An 18835-nucleotide genomic window follows, 5' to 3' on the forward strand; every position below is an offset into this window, starting at 1 on the left:
GTGCTGGGACGGATATAAGATTAACGAATCAAAAAGACGAGTTGAAACATGTGATCAAGATCAGGCCAGACTCGAACCAAATATAGACATAGTTTTGAGCAGTGAGTAGAGCGTGCGCGCTTTGAAGTGACAAAAGTCAGCGCAGGCCACTCAGTTGCCCAGTGTGGTACGAGCCTACCTTGTCTGTTGATGAGGTGTATTTAGAGTTGGACTGAGACAGAGTAAAAGATAAAAACTACGCGAGTATAACTTCGTGTTGTGTTTATCTAGGAATGCATGGGTGCCAGTTGGGTGTCCAGGCCGTCCAGCCTCTCACTCCTTCACTCCTTGACTTAGCATCTGGCAAAGAACCAAGCGAGTCCAGAGCTCTATAATATGCAATCTGTGCCAGTTAGATTGTGAACCTTGTTCTGTGAGTATATTCTGGTTTTGTTATTACAGTGAGTAACCCTACCGTTTCTATCTCGAATAGACGTAATATGTAGAGCACTCATCTGTGTCCTAAAGGACCAAAAATACACCTAAACATCCATATGTGCCTTTCTTAAATCTTTTGATATGTTTTAACGTGAACCTTACGCAATACAATACTGCAGACTGGTGCTCTTTCGCAGATTACTAAGTCTAGATTGTCACTTCGAACCATGCTCAACGACGCCTAGACATTCATATGTGTTCCCATTGAAACTTTTGACATGTCTTAACGTGAACAGATCACAATGCAAGCTTTGTATTGTTGTAATGGGTGTCCTTTGCAGATTACGTTATGCAATACTGCCACTCTGAACATTGTACAGTGAGTGTGCTATGACTTGGTTAATTCTTTGAGTGCGAATTCCTTTCACAGACTACGTTATGCAGTCTATGCCATTTAGACTGCGACTTTGAACCTTGTTCAGTGAGCATGTTATGATTTGATTACCATCTTGAGTAACCCCACGGTTCTATTCCGAATAGAAGCACTACGTAGAACACTCATCAATGTCCAAGACAATGTAGATATACCTAAACATCCTTTCTTAAAACTTTTTACATCTCTTAACGTGAACAGATCGCAAAGAAAGGTTTGTATTGCGAATTGGTGTTCTTTCGCAGATTACGTTATGTAATCTGTACCAGTAAGATTGGGACTTTGAACCTTGATCTGTGAGTATGCTTTGGTTTGGTTACTATCATGAGGGACCCCACAGTTCTATTTTGAACAGAAGCAATATGTAAGGCACCCATCTATTTCAAAGACAATGTGAATATACCTAAACAACCATATGGGCCTCTCTTAAAATTTTTGACATGTATTAATGTGACCAGATCGCAATGAAAGCGTTGTATTACCATTAGTGAACCTTTCTTTGTTATTACTTTGAGTAACATCGCCGTTCTATTCCGAATAGACGCAAAATTCGGGGCACTCATCTATGTTTCAACCAATGAGAATATACCTAAACATTCACATATACCTTTTTGCAACGTGAAGGGTACGCAGCGCAAGCGTTGTATTAGGATTGGTATCCTTTTACAGATTACTTTATACAATCTGTGCCAGTTAGACTTCATTTTGACGACTGTTTTTTTTAGTGAGCACACTTGGGATTGATTTATTTATTATTTTGATGAGTAGCGAATTCTTTTTTAAATTTCTCAGGTGTGAACTCAAACCAATAGAAATCGTTTCTGTTTTCTCTTATTTTATTTTTCAATATTTTGAGATAATGGCAGGATTATACTCTTTCCAATTAAAACAGTGATCCTGTGGGATGGCAAATATCACCTTTTCTTCATGGAGCAATGACGGAGGTCTGTGTGTCCTTTTTCATTTCTATAAATGTATGTTGTTAAACCATGTATGTTCACTTTTATTTCTCAAAAGATGTTTCTATGACACACCATAATTGGGTCGGTTATTGACTTGCCAGCTTGCTTCAATCAATATTATGTTATTGGCCACCTTGTTCTTTATGACTCAAGATGGCACATAAACTTCACATCTTCTCTGCAAATTGTCAATTCTTGATTAACGAAAAAAAGAGTGAGTGAGTGAGTTTAGTTTTACGCCGCACTCAGCAATGTTACAGTATATGGCGGCGGTCTGTAAATAATCGAGTCTGGACCAGACAATCCAGTGATCAACAACATGAGCATCGATCTGCGCAATTGGGAACCGATGACATGTGTCAACCAAGTCAGAGAGCCTGACCACCCGATCCCGTTAGTCGCCTCTTACGACAAGCTGAGTCACCTTTTATGGCAAGTATGGGTTGCTGAAGGCCTATTCTACCCCGGGACCTTCACGGGTCAACGAAAAAAAGAGGATTGGTGTGTTCGAAAATATGAAAAAACGAAAAGGTAACATTTATTTTATCCAGGATACACATTTTACTGTAAATACTGAACAAAAAGTTAAATTAGAATGGGGCTCCTCAGAAGCCCGGTTCAGTTCGTATACTAGCCAATCGAGAGGAGTAGCTATATTATTCAGAGATAACTTTGAATTTGAAATTCTTAAAGAAATAAAAGACCATGAAAGTGGCAGCTTTTTATACTTAAAATAAAAACAGAGAAAGAGATACTAAGCATTGCAAATGTCTATGGTCCAAATGTAGATAAGCCCGTTTTCTATCATAGCATTAGAGATAAAATACTAAGTCTAGAAACTGAAACTAATGTAATATGCGGCGATTTTAATCTAGTCCAAGATCAGTCAATAGAGACTGTCAATTATTTACACATAAATAATCCCAAATCAAAACAAGCGTTACTTGATATGACGAACGAACTTGATCTGACGATCTCTATGATCCCTGGCAAGAATTTAATTTAGATTTGAGAAGATATACATGGAGAAAACCCAAACCCTTGAAACAAGCACGTTTAGATTTCTTTCTAGTTAGTAGAATTATAGAAAAAATCTATCATTAGTTCTAAAATAGAACACAGTTACAGATCAGATCACTCAGTGATATCGTTACATATTGAATTTACATCTCTCGAGAAAGGAAATGGTTTTTGGAAATATGACAATAGTTTGTTACATGATCCTAAATATGTGCGAGAAATCAAAGGCATTATTTATGAAACTGTAGATCAATATCACACTCGAGATGAAGATGGAGATAACATACTAAAGATAAATGAACAATTGTTTCTCGAGATACTCATGTGTAATATTCGAGGCCACACAATAAAATATTCCTCTCAGAAAAAGAAAGAAAGACTTAAACTAGAAGAAGAATACTATGAAACACATGAAAGCCTCGAAGTGAAACTAGACAGTACCGACAATGAACAGACTTGGTAGAAGAATTTAATACAATAAAAGAATGATTTAAACAAATACATTATATTGAGATCAAAAGCAAAATGGTATGAAAAAGGCGAAAAACCATCGCAATCCTTCCTATCTTTAGAAAAACAGAATTTCCTAAACAAAGCAATAACTAAGCTGGAAACTGATGAAGGTCCAGTAAGCGAAACAAAGGACATTATCAACCATACAAACACCTACTTTCAAACTTTATATACTAGCAAACATGTAAAAGATGTCGATTTAGAATGTTTGTTCAAAGATAGTGAAATAGCTAGATTATCTGAGAACGACGCCCTTTCTCTCGAAGGCGAAATACAATACGACGAAGTCCTTTCAGCTTTAAAAAATATGAAAAATGGAAAAAGCCCTGGTCAATCTGGCCTTAGAGTTGAATTTTATAAATTATTCTGGAAAGACATCAATAAATACTTAATCAATTCATTACATGAAGAATATAGGGAAGGTGAGCTATCTATAAGTCAAAAGCAAGGTCTTAGAACATGTATCCCCAAAAGAGATAAATCAAAGGACAATTTGAAAAACTTCAGACCCATTTCACTATTAAATATATCATACAAACTTGCCCCAGCCGTGATGTCAGCTCGTAATAAAAACATACTTCCTAATATAATCAGTGAAGACCAAAAGGGTTTTATGAAAGGTAGATACATTGGAGAATGTACAAGACTGATTAAAGACATTATGGACTACACAGAATATACGAATAAACCTGGACTTTTGATACTTGTAGACTTTGAAAAAGCATTCGACTCCGTGGAATGGTCCTTTATCGAGAAATATCTTGACTTTTTCAATTTCGGGCCCTCTATCAAAACTTGGTTAAAAACATTCTACAACAACATAAATTCTAATTGTCCTTGTAAACGGATTTCCATCAGAAATTTTCCAAGTTAGGTGGGGGTTGCAGACAAGGCGATCGCCTCTCGCCGTATATATTTCTCATAGTAGCAGAGATTCTGGCCCATATGTTACGACAAAACAAAAAGATAAGAGGAATAACTATGACTGACTTAGAATACCTACTGACTCAATTCGCCGATTATACAATTATAATTTTAGACGGGTCAGAACGATCGTTTAGGGAAACATTACAAGTACTGGAAACATAACAAGTACTGGAAACATACGCTTCCTTCTCTGGACTTAGAATAAGCATCGACAAAACTAAAGTTGTGTGGATAGGTTCTAAACAATATTCAAGTTTGCAATACTGCAGGGAATACCACCTTGACTGGACACAAAAGCCCTTTGTACTCTTAGGCATTGTGTTTCAGCATAATAAAGCAGAAATGGTTAAAAAGAACTATAAAGATAGAATAAAAAAAATTGACAAAATAACGAAAATGTGGTCTCTGAGAGACCTTACACCCCGGGGAAGAATAACCATTCTAAAGAACCCAATTATACCAACACTTAATCATCTTTTTACCTCGCTAGCAAACCCTAAACAATAAACGATAATTAATCTTCAAAAGAAATGCTTCTCTTTTATTTGGAATGGTAAACCTGATAGAATAAAACGATGTCTGATAGCAAAAACGTACCAAGAAGGTGGTCTAAAAGTACCAGAAATACTTGAAACAATTAAGTCCCAGAAAATATCACGGATCAGAAGATTATTCGTAAATGACACAAAATTAAACAATCTTCTCTATACCTCACAACCAGTGAGTAAACTAAACCCCATGGAGATGGGACATTTGTATCTGAAGACACATTATATTCCAAAACTCATCAGCCCATTCTGGAAAGACGTATTCCAAGCCTTGTCTGAATTACAAGAACAAAGTGAATACGAAAATGATCTTTTCAGCAGACAATATATATGGGCAAATGACAAGATAACAATAGGGAGAAAACCAGTAGTATATTATCACTACCTAAAATCAAACGTAAACTTTGTAAATGATCTCTTAAAAGATGACAATATATTTCTTTCTTATAAAGAATTCGTAGACCTGTATGGGGTTAAAACAAATTTCCTTGAATATACAGGGTTATTATCTTCACTGAAATCATACTCGAAACAGAGTTCGTTCCAATTTAATATTCAAAAAGATTTACCCTTATTCCCCCTAATTTGGAAATACTATTCAAAGCTAAGAAAGGATGTAGCATATTTTACAACAGGCTTCTTCACAAAAATACTATAAACAAAAAACTGGTTTATCAATGTGGGAAAAAGAGCTGAACATAGATATCACAGCTGGTCTATGGAAAACATGCAATTTTATACCATTTCGAGCTTCGTATAGTTCTAGACACAGATGGCTTCAATACCGTATTTTACACAGGATTCTTACAACTAACAAAGATTTATACAAATGCAAACTAATAAAATCACCACCTTGTACTTTTTGTGACGCTGAAATAGAATCGATCATTCATTTAGTATATGAATGCAAACATGTCAAAAAGTTGTGGCAAGATCTACTGGAATGGATTGAGAATGAAACAGACACCCAGTTGAAATTAACCAAAGAAACCATTATTCTCGGCCTTAAAGACAGAAGAAATGACGTACTAAACATACTCATATTAACTAAAGAATACATATATTCTAGAAAGATAGCAAACATTGTACCTTCTCTCACTGGTTTGAAACCAATATTGAATTACAATTACCAATTGCATAAATTTAATACATACTTCCAGTGCAAGTATGACTCCTTTGTGACATTCTGGTCGCCTTGCCATAATCGGTTTACACAATAATGGTTTCGTAAATTTGGTTTGTTACTAATTGTGTATACACAGATATGCTGACGTGTCCTTCTTGCTGTACCCAGAACAAAAAGAAATAAAGTGATTAAACACAAAAAACAAAAAAAAACAAAAACAAAACAAAACAAAACAAAAACAAAACAAAACAAAACAAAACAACAACAACAACAACAACCAAACAAAACGGATTATGGAATGACCATAACTAGTGCATAGTAACTGTGCATTTACGACAATATATCAAGGTCAATCAATGTTAATAATAGTGAATGTTTTGAGAGTGCATCACCACTTGCACTTCCTTTAACCATTGTTGCTGCAAATGTTCTGGACAAGACGGAAATACTAGTTTTAAGAAGATGTGGCATTGTTAAACAAGTAGAAAAATGGAAGTGTAGAAGTAGAGAAATGAGGACCACAACATATTTTAATTATTTAGGACCAACATTCATTTTCTACACGACTATCATGGAGTAAAGCAATAAACACGCTAACCATGAAAATATCTAACTGTCCCTGCCAACTCTGTTAGATGGATCACTCAGCCCAACCTGTCTCCTTACCCGGATGGAGCACCCACCCTACCAAGACAACTCGCGATCGGTCAGATGGACCACCTACCCGATCCTGTGTATTCAGTCAGATTGAGTCCCCACCCAGTTCTTATCAGTTGTTTTATCGTTACACAACTGACCACAAGACGGTGAATTCAAACTGTTCATTTTCGAAATATTTGTTATTAACCTCTTATCAAATTCTTTTTGCATTGAAGGAATGTAATGCCGAATTCAGCATTAGCCCATCCAGACAACAACGGCAGCTTTTGAAAGCCCACAACTGAATATTTCGTGAACTTTTCTAGCAGCATGGAAAGTGAGAGAAGGTTATATTCTATAATGAGAAACATTTTTTTCACCATTCACTGAAACAAATTTCCTGTTTTGAAGCAGTGACCCGGAACAACAACCTTCCTCGTATCTAAATGCTTTGAATAACGGTTTAGATTTACTTATTTACTACCTCAAATTTCTAAACATCGTTAGATTACCCATCGGTATGATCAACGTTAATATTGAAATGAATTTTACAACGTTGTGAATTCCCTTTAAGGAATTTTCGTTCGGAAAGCGTGTTTTCCGGATATCTGAGGTTCGAATAAAGGGGCAGGACAGTACGTGCTTTATAGTTGGTTCGTATATTTTCTATGAAAGTTCTCTCATATATTTTTTATTAGCTGAAATAAACTGATATCGGAATCGTTTAGAATGAATAATTAAGGCAACCCCCCCCCCCCCCCCCCCCCAAATATAAAACAAAACAAAACAAAACGAAAACAAAAGACAAAAAACCCCAAACCTACCAACATCGCCTGGCGAAAATATATGCTTTGTCTCTAAGACAATACCAACATTATAACAATGGTAGGTTGAGTTAACATTTAGAATAGAGTTTAACCCAGGCTAGTATAAAATTACGTTAGTTTTGTCGGTTACATGATACATAATCTGTTACAGATATTGAGCCCCAGTATAAGTCAGAGGGTTAAATTCATAGTGTCTGTACGTCGCTTAAGTGAACGTACGAGGCTCCAAAGAGTGCATTATGTGAATATGTACGGTAATATACACGTGAGCCCCGTCCTACCTTGCGACCAGGATGCCATAAAGGTGTTATCCCACATTTTAGATAGACCCAAGACTGACTAAACTGGCAGATCAACTGTCGCTGTGAGACAGGCTGTTAGAAGTGGTTTAAGGGTATAAATCCGTCTATAGCGTATGTTAACAAACAACTATGGTTACACTGAATTCCTATTCCTTGTTTCCTAAGAAAATGGTAACTTAAAAAAGAATTTTAATTTTAAACGCCGTATTTCTATGTTTTATGGCGAGACGCGCGCGACATGACCTCAACTAAGACAACTATCCCTGTTTGATGAGATCTTAAAATGATTGACAATGCATTTGGCTCATTGGTTACATGTTGCGTGTTTCTTTGCGCTTATTCAGAGTAGTTCTGTAACGCACAATGAGATTGAAATAATATCGATTCCGTACATGACCGCCAAACTTTTCTAGCGATAGAACCTCGTGTTGAGATTTTCACGATCTCCAGGTTTCCGTTTGTCAGAGCTCGCTGTACGACAGAGTACGGCGTGTTTGCAAGGATTAGAAGGAGGGTTAGTGTTGCACTATACAAGTGCTTAGGTGTATCAAATCATATTGATTAATATTTATGTATCCAGTTAAATGAATTAGTCTAAACATTCTGGACTGGGCATTGCACTAAGTTGGACAGTAGGACGGAACCCAGTCAACATGCAATGGGACTGCTACGTAATCAATGTTTTGACTTGCTTCTCTTGTTGAATAGTTCTATGTACTTACTAACGTATGAAGTTCCGCGTTAGGAGAGATCTTCAGCGACTATGCTTGTCGTAATATGCAAATGGGATCGGGTGGTCAGACTCGCTGACTTGTTTGATACACACCATCTTACCCCAGTTGCATAAATCGATGCCCATGTTGATGATCACGGGATGGTCTGGTCCAGACTCCATTATTCACAAATATATTGTTTGAATATTGCTGACTGAGGTGTTAAACAAACAAAACAATCAATCAGATAAACAAACAAATACTACGTGTGTGGTATGAGTCCCATTCGAACCCGTCATGATTCAAGATTCAAGATTCAAGATTTTTTTTATTCTCATAAATCAGACAGAATGATATAGAGAACATTCATGTTTTTGGATGGATACGTTTTCTTACATCATCTAGAGCTGTGCATGATAGGATAATATGGAATTCGTCACATATAGCGTTGTGGTTAGATTGTACATAGTCTATTTTCTGTGATAATATTACACCATCTGCCGGTTTCAATCGGTAATCTGTGATTACACGTTCTCAGTTTTGTTAACCAGACACGTTGTTTCAATGGGAGACTGGTTAAATAAGGGTCTAGGTGGAGCGTATTCTTATATAGGAATAATATTTACCTTTTGCTGAGTTTTGGAGGTCAGCATTCCATGATTGCTTAAACTGATCTATAAGTGTGTATTTGACAGAATTTTTCAACCAGACTGCGGAAGGAAAACTTTGGGACTGCCATATATATAATAATCCAACATTTTGAAGTATATTTTTTACCATATTTAAAAGATCCAATTGAATGTCCATACAGGTGGATGCATTAGCCATGACATTATATACTATATGAGGTAAATTATGCGATGGTGTAATGACTTTGCGCCAGTAGCTTATGATTCTTGCTTTAATCATTACTTCAATTGGGTATCTACCAAGCTCCCCATAAACCATAAACGTTGGAGTAGATTGTCTTACTTTAAGTATTTGCTTACAAAATTTCAAGTGCGTTTTTTCTAGAATAGTTGTATTTTCATATCCCCATACCTCTTATCCATGTAATAAAATTGGTAAAATGCATTGATCGAAAAGTCACAACCTCAAAGTCAGGCGCCTAATCGCCATTACACAAAGTCTAATCCGCTTGGTCACATTCACTTCCACAAAATGGAAGTAGGACTATTGATAGCTGAGCGTGCTAGGTGGCTTACTGACCTCTTTCTAAATGGCATTGTGTAATTATCTACGTCACTAAATACAGATTCACTTGCACTGCTACTCGTCTACTAACTACTAACACGAATACTTCCTTTTATACACCTTTACAACCCAGGAGAAAATTAATATGTAGCCACTTACTGAGATCTGTTACGCTATACGTCAACAAACGGGTTAAAATGAGTAACTCTAAAGGGGAGGACATGGACAACCATCGATAAAACCAGTCGTCCAAGCTGTACATGTTCTGTATACTGACCCAAACGATGTGGGTTGCGAACTAAAACAACTCTGACACTTACGCCGAAAGCAGGGCATTATGCCCCATTGTCTACTTTCAGGTGTCAGGCGTGGGAACACTGGCTTTACCTCCACCAGAGCACTTACATTCGAATAAATAAATAAATAAATAAATAAATAAATAAATAAATAAATAAATAAATAAATAAATAAATAAATAAATAAATAAATAAATAAATAAATAAATAAATAAATAAATAAATAAATAAATAAATAAATAAATAAATAAATAAATAACCATATTTATCAATACCATATTTAACAGTGCCCCGGGTGGTGGTGTTTAGTTGTTAAACAAACAAACAAACAACTGCTACGCGCGAGATATGAGTGTGTTGAGTCACATCCAGGATTCGAACCGTGTTTAGTTGGCAATGCACATAAATCTGCTGAGAGATCACAGCATAATCTACAATATCATTCGGAACCGAGTAGCACATTGTGGTCCCATGTGTTCTGTAATGTTCTACTGTATACTGCAATCCCCAGAGTCATACATGACACAAATGCTTGGAGTTGTCTGTGACGACGGCAGCGTCGATTTTCTACGTAGACAGGACCCGGCAGTTGTTTTAGTGAGTGAGTTTCGTTTTATCCCGCACTCAGCAACATTCCATCTATATGGCTGCGGTCTCGAGTTTGGACCAGACAATCCAGTAATCAACAACATGAGCATCGATCTGCGCAGTTGGGAACCGATGACATGTCTCAACCACGTCATCGAACCTGACCACCCGATCCCGTTAGTCGACTCTTACGACAAGTATATTAGCCTTTTATGGCAAGCATGGGTTGCTGAAGACCTATTCTACCCATTACCTTCATGGGTCGACAGTTGTTTTAACAACACATTTATCAGGGAATCCATTGTGTCATGGGAACATATTTTTTCTTTTAAAAAAAAGGTCTGCTGTCATGCTTAAACAATACATTCACCCATAAACCCATATGTGAAGGAATTCAACAAATGAGAAATAATAAAGTAACAATTGTATAAAAAATGATTGACTCTATTTGCAAATACAGCCGTGAATACGCCGGTTAGAATCGATGTTTGTCATTGGAGGCTACTGATGTGATAGGATGGTCAGATTTGTTTACACATGTCATCGTATCCCAGTTGCGTAGATCAATGCCATGTGACATCAATCACTGGATTGTTTGGTCCAGACTCGATTATGTAACCGCCGTCATACAGCTGGGGCCGTGTCGAGTGCGACGTTAAACCACAAACAAAAATATCCTAATCGATTAAGATACTGCAAGGTAAATACACTGCAAGTACATTGACAGATGAGAGATAGTACACTGCAAGTACATTGACAGAAGAGAGATAGTACACTGCAAGTGCAATGGCAGAAGAGAGATAGTACACTGCAAGTGCAATGGCAGAAGAGAGATGGTACACTGCAAGTACATTGACAGAAGAGAGATAGTACACTGCAAGTACATTGACGGAAGAGAGATAGCACACTGCAAGTACATTGACAGAAGAGAGATAGTACACTGCAAGTACATTGACGGAAGAGAGATAGTACACTGCAAGTGCAATGGCAGAAGAGAGATAGTACACTGCAAGTACATTGACAGAAGAGAGATAGTACACTGCAAGTGCAGTGGCAGAAGAGAGATAGCACACTGCAAGTGCAATGGCAGAAGAGAGATAGCACACTGCAAGTACATTGACGGAAGAGAGATAGTACACTGCAAGTGCAATGGCAGAAGAGAGATAGTACACTGCAAGTGCAATGGCAGAAGAGAGATAGTGCACTGCAAGTACATTGACAGAAGAGAGATAGTACACTGCAAGTACATTGACGGAAGAGAGATAGCACACTGCAAGTGCAATGGCAGAAGAGAGATAGTACACTGCAAGTGCAATGGCAGAAGAGAGATGGTACACTGCAAGTGCAATGGCAGAAGAGACATAGTACACTGCAAGTGCAATGGCAGAAAAGAGATAGTACACTGCAAGTGCAATGGAAGAATAAAGATAGTACACTGCAAGTGCAATGGCTCTGGGAAATAGCAATACAGTCAGTGTTAACAGTATTCAGCTTGCAAGTAGAGTGATAAAATTTCAAAAAGAAGTCAAGGTTCGATAGACAGAGTGAGCATACAGAATGGCGGCACATAAGCACGATGTTAGAGAGACCAGTTAAGAATACACTTGCACTGTGTGGAGTTCACTGAAGTATGAACCTTCATAACGTGAGGACCAAACTGCATGAAAGATGGAGATTGTAGAATAAATTATACAATTACATGTGGTACATGTGACTTAGCGACTTTACGAGGGCAGCCATACAGCAGTCAATTGTAACGCCGAAAAAATACGACTTCAAGGCTGTGTGTATGCTGACCTCACAGGTGGATTTGGGATGTGTGTGTGTGAGTGTGAGTGTGTGTGTGTGTGTGTGTGTGTGTGTGTGTATGTGTGTGTGTATGTGTATGTATGTGTGTGTGTGTATGTGTATGTGTATGTGTATGTGTACCTGTATGTGTATGTGTATGTGTATGTATGTGTATGTATATGTGTATGTGTATGTATGTGTATGTGTATGTGTGTGTATGTGTATGTGTATGTGTATGTGTGTGTATGTGTATGTATGTGTATGTATATGTGCATGTGTATGTGCATGTGTATGTGTATGTATGTGTATGTGTATGTGTATGTATGTGTATGTATATGTGTATGTGTATGTGTATGTGTATGTGTATGTGTATGTATGTGTATGTGTGTGTGTATGTGTATGTGTATGTGTATGTGTGTGTGTGTGTGTATGTGAATGTGAATGTGCATGTGTATGTGTATGTGTATGTGTGTGTGTGTGTGTATGTGAATGTGAATGTGCATGTGCATGTGTATGTGTATGTGTATGTGTATGTGTATGTGTATGTGTATGTGTGTGTATGTGTATGTATATGTGTATGTGCATGTGTATGTGTATGTGCATGTGTATGTGTATGTGTGTGTGTATGTGTATGTGTATGTGTATGTATGTGTATGTGTATGTGTGTGTGTATGTGTATGTGTATGTGTATGTGTATGTGTATGTGTATGTGTATGTGTGTGTATGTGTATGTATGTGTATGTGTATGTCCATGTGTATGTGTATGTGTATGTATGTGTATGTGTGTGAGTGCAGTGGTGCGCAACAACCCCTCTCCCACCCAACCCATCCACACCACCCACACACAGCAACACCACACACACAGCACCGCACGCACGCACTCAACCGCCCCACGCCCTACCCCCAGTGGCACAAGCCACTGCGCCACCATCCTTGGACCCATCTGTAAATAAGGATTTATAATTGCTATATTTATGTTTTAATTGATGATATTCGTGTTTGTTTCGTAATTCATTAGTTTCTGATTTTTTATATGTGGTCAATGTTAGGTCTACTTGGGGCCTAACCAACTGCCAAGGAGGAGAAGAAAAGAGACGGGAGGGAGCTATGTTTTCCAGCTCAATGCCGGCAGCAGAAAGAAAGGGTTTAATTTTATGTCCTAGATACTTTTTGTTGTATTAATCCCGATAAAGGGGATTGAAAACACAGTTATATGCAGGGTTAGATTCATTAGAGTATAATTTAGTAATGTGCTGTAAAGCTACCTTTATTCGGCGCTGCTGAAGAGATGGTTCATCAGCCTCAACATAGAGGCTGTCAATAGGTGAAGTTCTAAAAGACCCAAGACAAAGTCATAGACCTTGATGATGGACAGAGTCTAACAGTTTTAAGTTGCTTTTGCAGGCTCCACCACAGACGATGGAGCCATAATCAAGTTTAGAACGCACGAGTGATCGATAGAGATGGAGAAGGGTAGCTTGATCACCTCCCCATTTAGAATTTGAAACCACTTTCAACAAGTCAAGTGCTTTCAGGCATTTAGTTTTAAGGGATTTAATTTGCAGTAAAAACGTTAAGTGTGAATCAAAGATTAGATCCAAGAACTTAGCTTCCTTAACAACTTTAATTGGTGTGCCATCTAGAGATAGTTCAGGGTCATTATGTGGTTCATATTTACGACAAAAATGTAAGCAGTTAGTTTTCGATTTAGAAAATTTAAAGCCGTTTTCAAGACACCATTTATTAATCTTGTTTAAACACAACTGCAGTTGCCGTTCAATGGTATGTATATTTTTACCACGACAAGAAATATTAAAGTCATCCACAAATAACGATCCATCAATTGAATCGTTTAAAACTTTGGTTAAACTGTTTATCTTTATACTAAAAAGCGTGACTGACAAAATACTGCCTTGTGGAACACCCTGATCCTGATTGTAATGATCAGACAGGGTAGAACCCACGCGGACTTGAAATTGCCGGTTATTTAAGAATTTTGCTAACCTGAATTCAGGCAAACGACCTCGCAAACCGAAATCATGTAAATCTCTCAGAATGCCATATTTCCAGGTTGTGTCATATGCCTTCTCAAGATAAAAAAAGATAGACACAGCATGTTGTTTATTAATCAGCGCGTTTTTCACAAATGATTCTAAACGCACTAAGTGATCGACAGTTCTTCTGTTTTTTCGGAAACCACATTGTATATCTGTGATAAGGTTATTTGTTTCCAAGTACCAAAAAAGTCGATTATTTATCATGCGTTCCATGGTCTTGCAAACACAGCTAGTTAATGAAATCGGACGGTAATTGGATGGATCCGTATGATCGCGTCCAGGTTTAGGTATTGGTACTACTACAGCATCACGCCATGAAGAAGGAAATTTCCCGGAAGTCCAAATATCATCAAAAATTGATAAGAGCGTCTCTAAACAGGATTCTGGTAAATGCTTCAGGAGTTGATAATGTATGTTATCAGCACCTGTAGCAGTGTCATGATCTTGATCAAGAGCAGTACGGAGTTCATGAATAGAAAACGTTTCATTATAATCTTCCCCATTATCAGAATTGAAATTAATAGTTTTCTTTTCTTGTTGTTTTTGATATTGATGAAACTTAGGTATATAATTAGAAGAGGAAGAATGTTGAGCGAGAGTTTCGCCCAGTTTATTGGCAATATCTGATTTATCTGTAAGTAATTGATCTCCATGTTTAAGATGATGGACAGTAGATTTGGTACCATTACCTTCAATTTTCTGGGCCATGTTCCATACCTTTGGACATGGGTGTCCTCGAATTTATTTTGGATACCTAATTTTGCAAAGATTGGTGTTTGTTCTGTTTAAAAGTACCCCGCGCTTTAGCATCTAAAATTTTAAATTTATTTAAATTATGCACCATAGGATGGCGACGGAAAGAATGTTGTGCTTTTTTCCTTGCTTTCCTAGCTTGGTTGCATTCATCGCTGAACCATGGTTTTCGAATATGTGGAACTGCAGAGGACTTTGGTATACACTCATCAGCTATGGAATTCAGTTCATCAGAAAAACATTTAATAGCATCTGGAACGTCAATAAAACGTTCAGGTTTAAGTTTCTCCGCACACAGTGTTTCATATAAAGCCCAGTTAGCCTTTTCATAATTCCGCCTTGATGATGGAGGAACATCAGATGGAGTTACAGATTTTAGTATATTGGGAAAATGGTCACTTCCACAGAGGTCATCGTGGACCGACCATTCAAATACATCGAGTAGTTCTGAATTTGTGAGTGACAAGTCAAGAGCAGAATAGGTCCCTGTACCAGGGTGTAAATATGTGCTTGAACCATCATTATAAAGACATAAATCATTGTCAGAACAAAAGTCCTCCAACAATTTACCTTTAGTGTTTGTAGTTACACTACCCAAGAGTGGGTTGTGCCCATTTAAATCTCCCAGTATAATACAGGGCTTTGGGAGTTGGTCATATAGAGCTTGAGATCAGTGTTAGCAAACGTCGAAGACGGCGAAATATAAAGAGAGCACAGCGTAAACGCTACATGTAAAGTAATTCTCACTGCAACAGCCTGCATATTAGTATTAAGTGAAACAGGGCTTTGAATAACGTTTTGTCTGACTAGAATGGATGACCCGCCAGTGGCCCTATCACCCGGAGGTGCAAAACAATGATATGCATTAAATTGACGAAGGTCAAATGTATCTGTTTGTTTTAAATATGTCTCTTGGAGACATATCGCTGAAGGTGTAAAATCTTGGACTAATAGCTGTAATTCATGTAAATTAATCCTCAATCCTCTGCAGTTCCACTGTACAATATTATTGGAATAAACAATCTTTTGGGGGGATTTATTGGGGATCTACCCCGCACTCTTTTAGAGGGCGACAAGCTATGTGCCCTAGAATGGACGTTTTCAGAAACGTCCATGTCTTCAAGAGACCCGTAATTATTGAATAATTGAATTTTGTTCTGTGACCATTTAGGAGCTCTGCCACTTTGTTGTTTAGAAGCATCATGCTTTGGTTTCGTTTTACTTTTCACCGTTTGTTGACTATCAGCTGTCGATTGTGACTTTGAGTGTGACTGAGATGATGATTTGTGATCAGAAGAAGACTTTGAGGTACTAGGAAGTGATTCCTCAGTCTGTGATGATATATCAGGGTACAAAAGCTGTGGAGAGTCGCAATTTACCCAAGTCAAGGTAGTTTGGCAGCCTGTGGTTGATGTTGTTTTAGAGCTAGACCCCGATGATGTCTTTGCCACCGTAGCATAACTTTCTGGAAGATCAGATCTCTTTACCAGTTTTTTGGCCTCGGAAAAAGAGATATTTTGTGTAAATTTTATTTTATTGATCTCCATTTGCTCTTTCCAAATTTCGAAAATGAAGAATGGTTGCCTGAGCAATTGGTGCATTTTTTATAATCACTGTCACAATCTTCTGTTGTGTGTGTCTTCTCACCACAGTGAGCACACACAACAGACAATCTGCAAGTATTTACACCGTGCCCATATTTCCGGCATTTAAAACACCTGAGCGGGTTAGGGATGTAGGTATCAACTGGAATGTTACAACAGCCTGCCTTCACTGATTTGGGAGCATTTGGACACGAAAAAGTAAACAGATACGTGTTCGTTTTGATGGTGTCATTGTTCCTCCGAGTTGAAAAGCGCTTGACGTAGAGTACACCTTGATCCTCCATTTCAGATCCTATATCAAGTTCCGACATATCATCAAACAATCGGTCTCGATCTTTAACGATACCTTTGCTTGAGTTCAACGTTTTGTGTGCAGAGACCTTGACCGGAATGCCCACGAAAGATTTCATGTTCAGCCAATTAGTTGCTTGCTGCTTTTTCCCGCACTCTACTAGCAGGGCACCTGAACGTAAGCGTCTTATGTTTTTCACATCCCCTGCAATACCTTGAATACCCTTGGATACAGCAAAGGGGTTCAACTTCAACGGTGTCTTGTCAGGAGTCTCAATCACAATGAAACGCGGCCAATACTCAATCGATGCAGATGGTCTATGGTCAGTATCAACAGGGTCAATATCAAGTGGACGTTTTGTTTTTTTTTGTTGGGTTTTCATAAGCCATGGTTAGTGTAAATGGTTCATCATCCGAGAAATGGTTCATCATTCGAGCTCCCCACCCACCACGGAGTATCACAAGGACAATGCTAAAGTAAGCGGGCCTCCAGCTTACAGCACCAAGGATACTCGGATGACATATTCCAGCAGAAGAATTAAAACATTAATAATTCCACCAGATTGGCCCATGAGCCACCGCCTTCTGGGCATACGACTCTAGGCAAAAACATGAAGTAGTAACATTTTAAATTCAGAAGATCCAAAAATCGGCCAAGACCTAATAATATTCATATTACAATTCCGCAACCCACGGCAAACGGGTTGGTGGACCAAATATCCCCCCGGGTCCACTACGGGGGTGTCGGCGAGCTCTTGGCGTTACCCAGCACCCACCACGAGGAGGTGGCTCGCCACGGGTGCCAAATCACCTATGGATTGCATAACCTACTGATAACAGAAGTGGGTGCCAGGAACATCCTCTGTGGGTGACAGAAACAGAAACATCCTCTGTGGGTGACAGAAACATTCTGTGTGGGTGACAGAAACACTCCAGACAGATCTATGGGTGACAGAAACACCCTAGACAGTGATGTGGGTGACAGAAACACCCTAGACAGAGCTGTGGGTGACAGTAACAACCTATACTGAGCTGTGGGTGACAGAAACACCCTAGACAGATCTGTGGGTGACAGAAACACCATGGACAGATCTGTGGGTGATAGAAACACCCCAGACAGATGTGTGGGTGCCAGAAACACCCTAGACTGACAGTAACACCCCAGACAGAGCTGCGGGTGACAGTAAGAACCTAGACAGATCTGTGGGTGCCAGAAACACCCTAGACTGAGCTGTGGGTGGCAGAAACACCCTAGACTGAGTTGTGGGTGACAGTAACACCCTAGACAGATCTATGGGTGACAGTAACACCCTAGATAGTGTTGTGGGTGACAGTAACACCCTGGACAGATCTGTGGGTGACAGAAACACCCTAGACAGAGCTGTGGGTGACAGAAACAACCGAGACAGAGATGTGGGTGACAGAAACAACCGAGACAGAGATGTGGGTGACAGAAACACCCTAGACAGAGCTGTGGATTACAGAAACAGAAACATCCTCTGTGGGTGAGAGAATCTCATTTCACGCGCAATAAACGTCGCAGCAAATTATCTACAGTATCAACATCTCAAATGTTCAGTTAACAATTTGCTGTACAGGTCCAGTGTCGCAGTTAATAGTAATCCCATACTGAAAAGTCGTTTACAAATATGAATTGAGTGCCACGTAACCTGTTCAGATTGTGACTGAGATACTTTACGATCTTGTAAACACACGCTATGAGATAAACGTCCCACATACACATAAACACCCGGGGAATAGAAAATATGTTACTGTATCCTACATGAGTTTCAACACGGCTTCCACTTCTGTCAGAGCAGAATCAGCTATAAACATG

The sequence above is a fragment of the Haliotis asinina genome, chromosome 5, assembly GCF_037392515.1.
Source record: "Haliotis asinina isolate JCU_RB_2024 chromosome 5, JCU_Hal_asi_v2, whole genome shotgun sequence".
NCBI lineage: Eukaryota > Metazoa > Mollusca > Gastropoda > Lepetellida > Haliotidae > Haliotis > Haliotis asinina.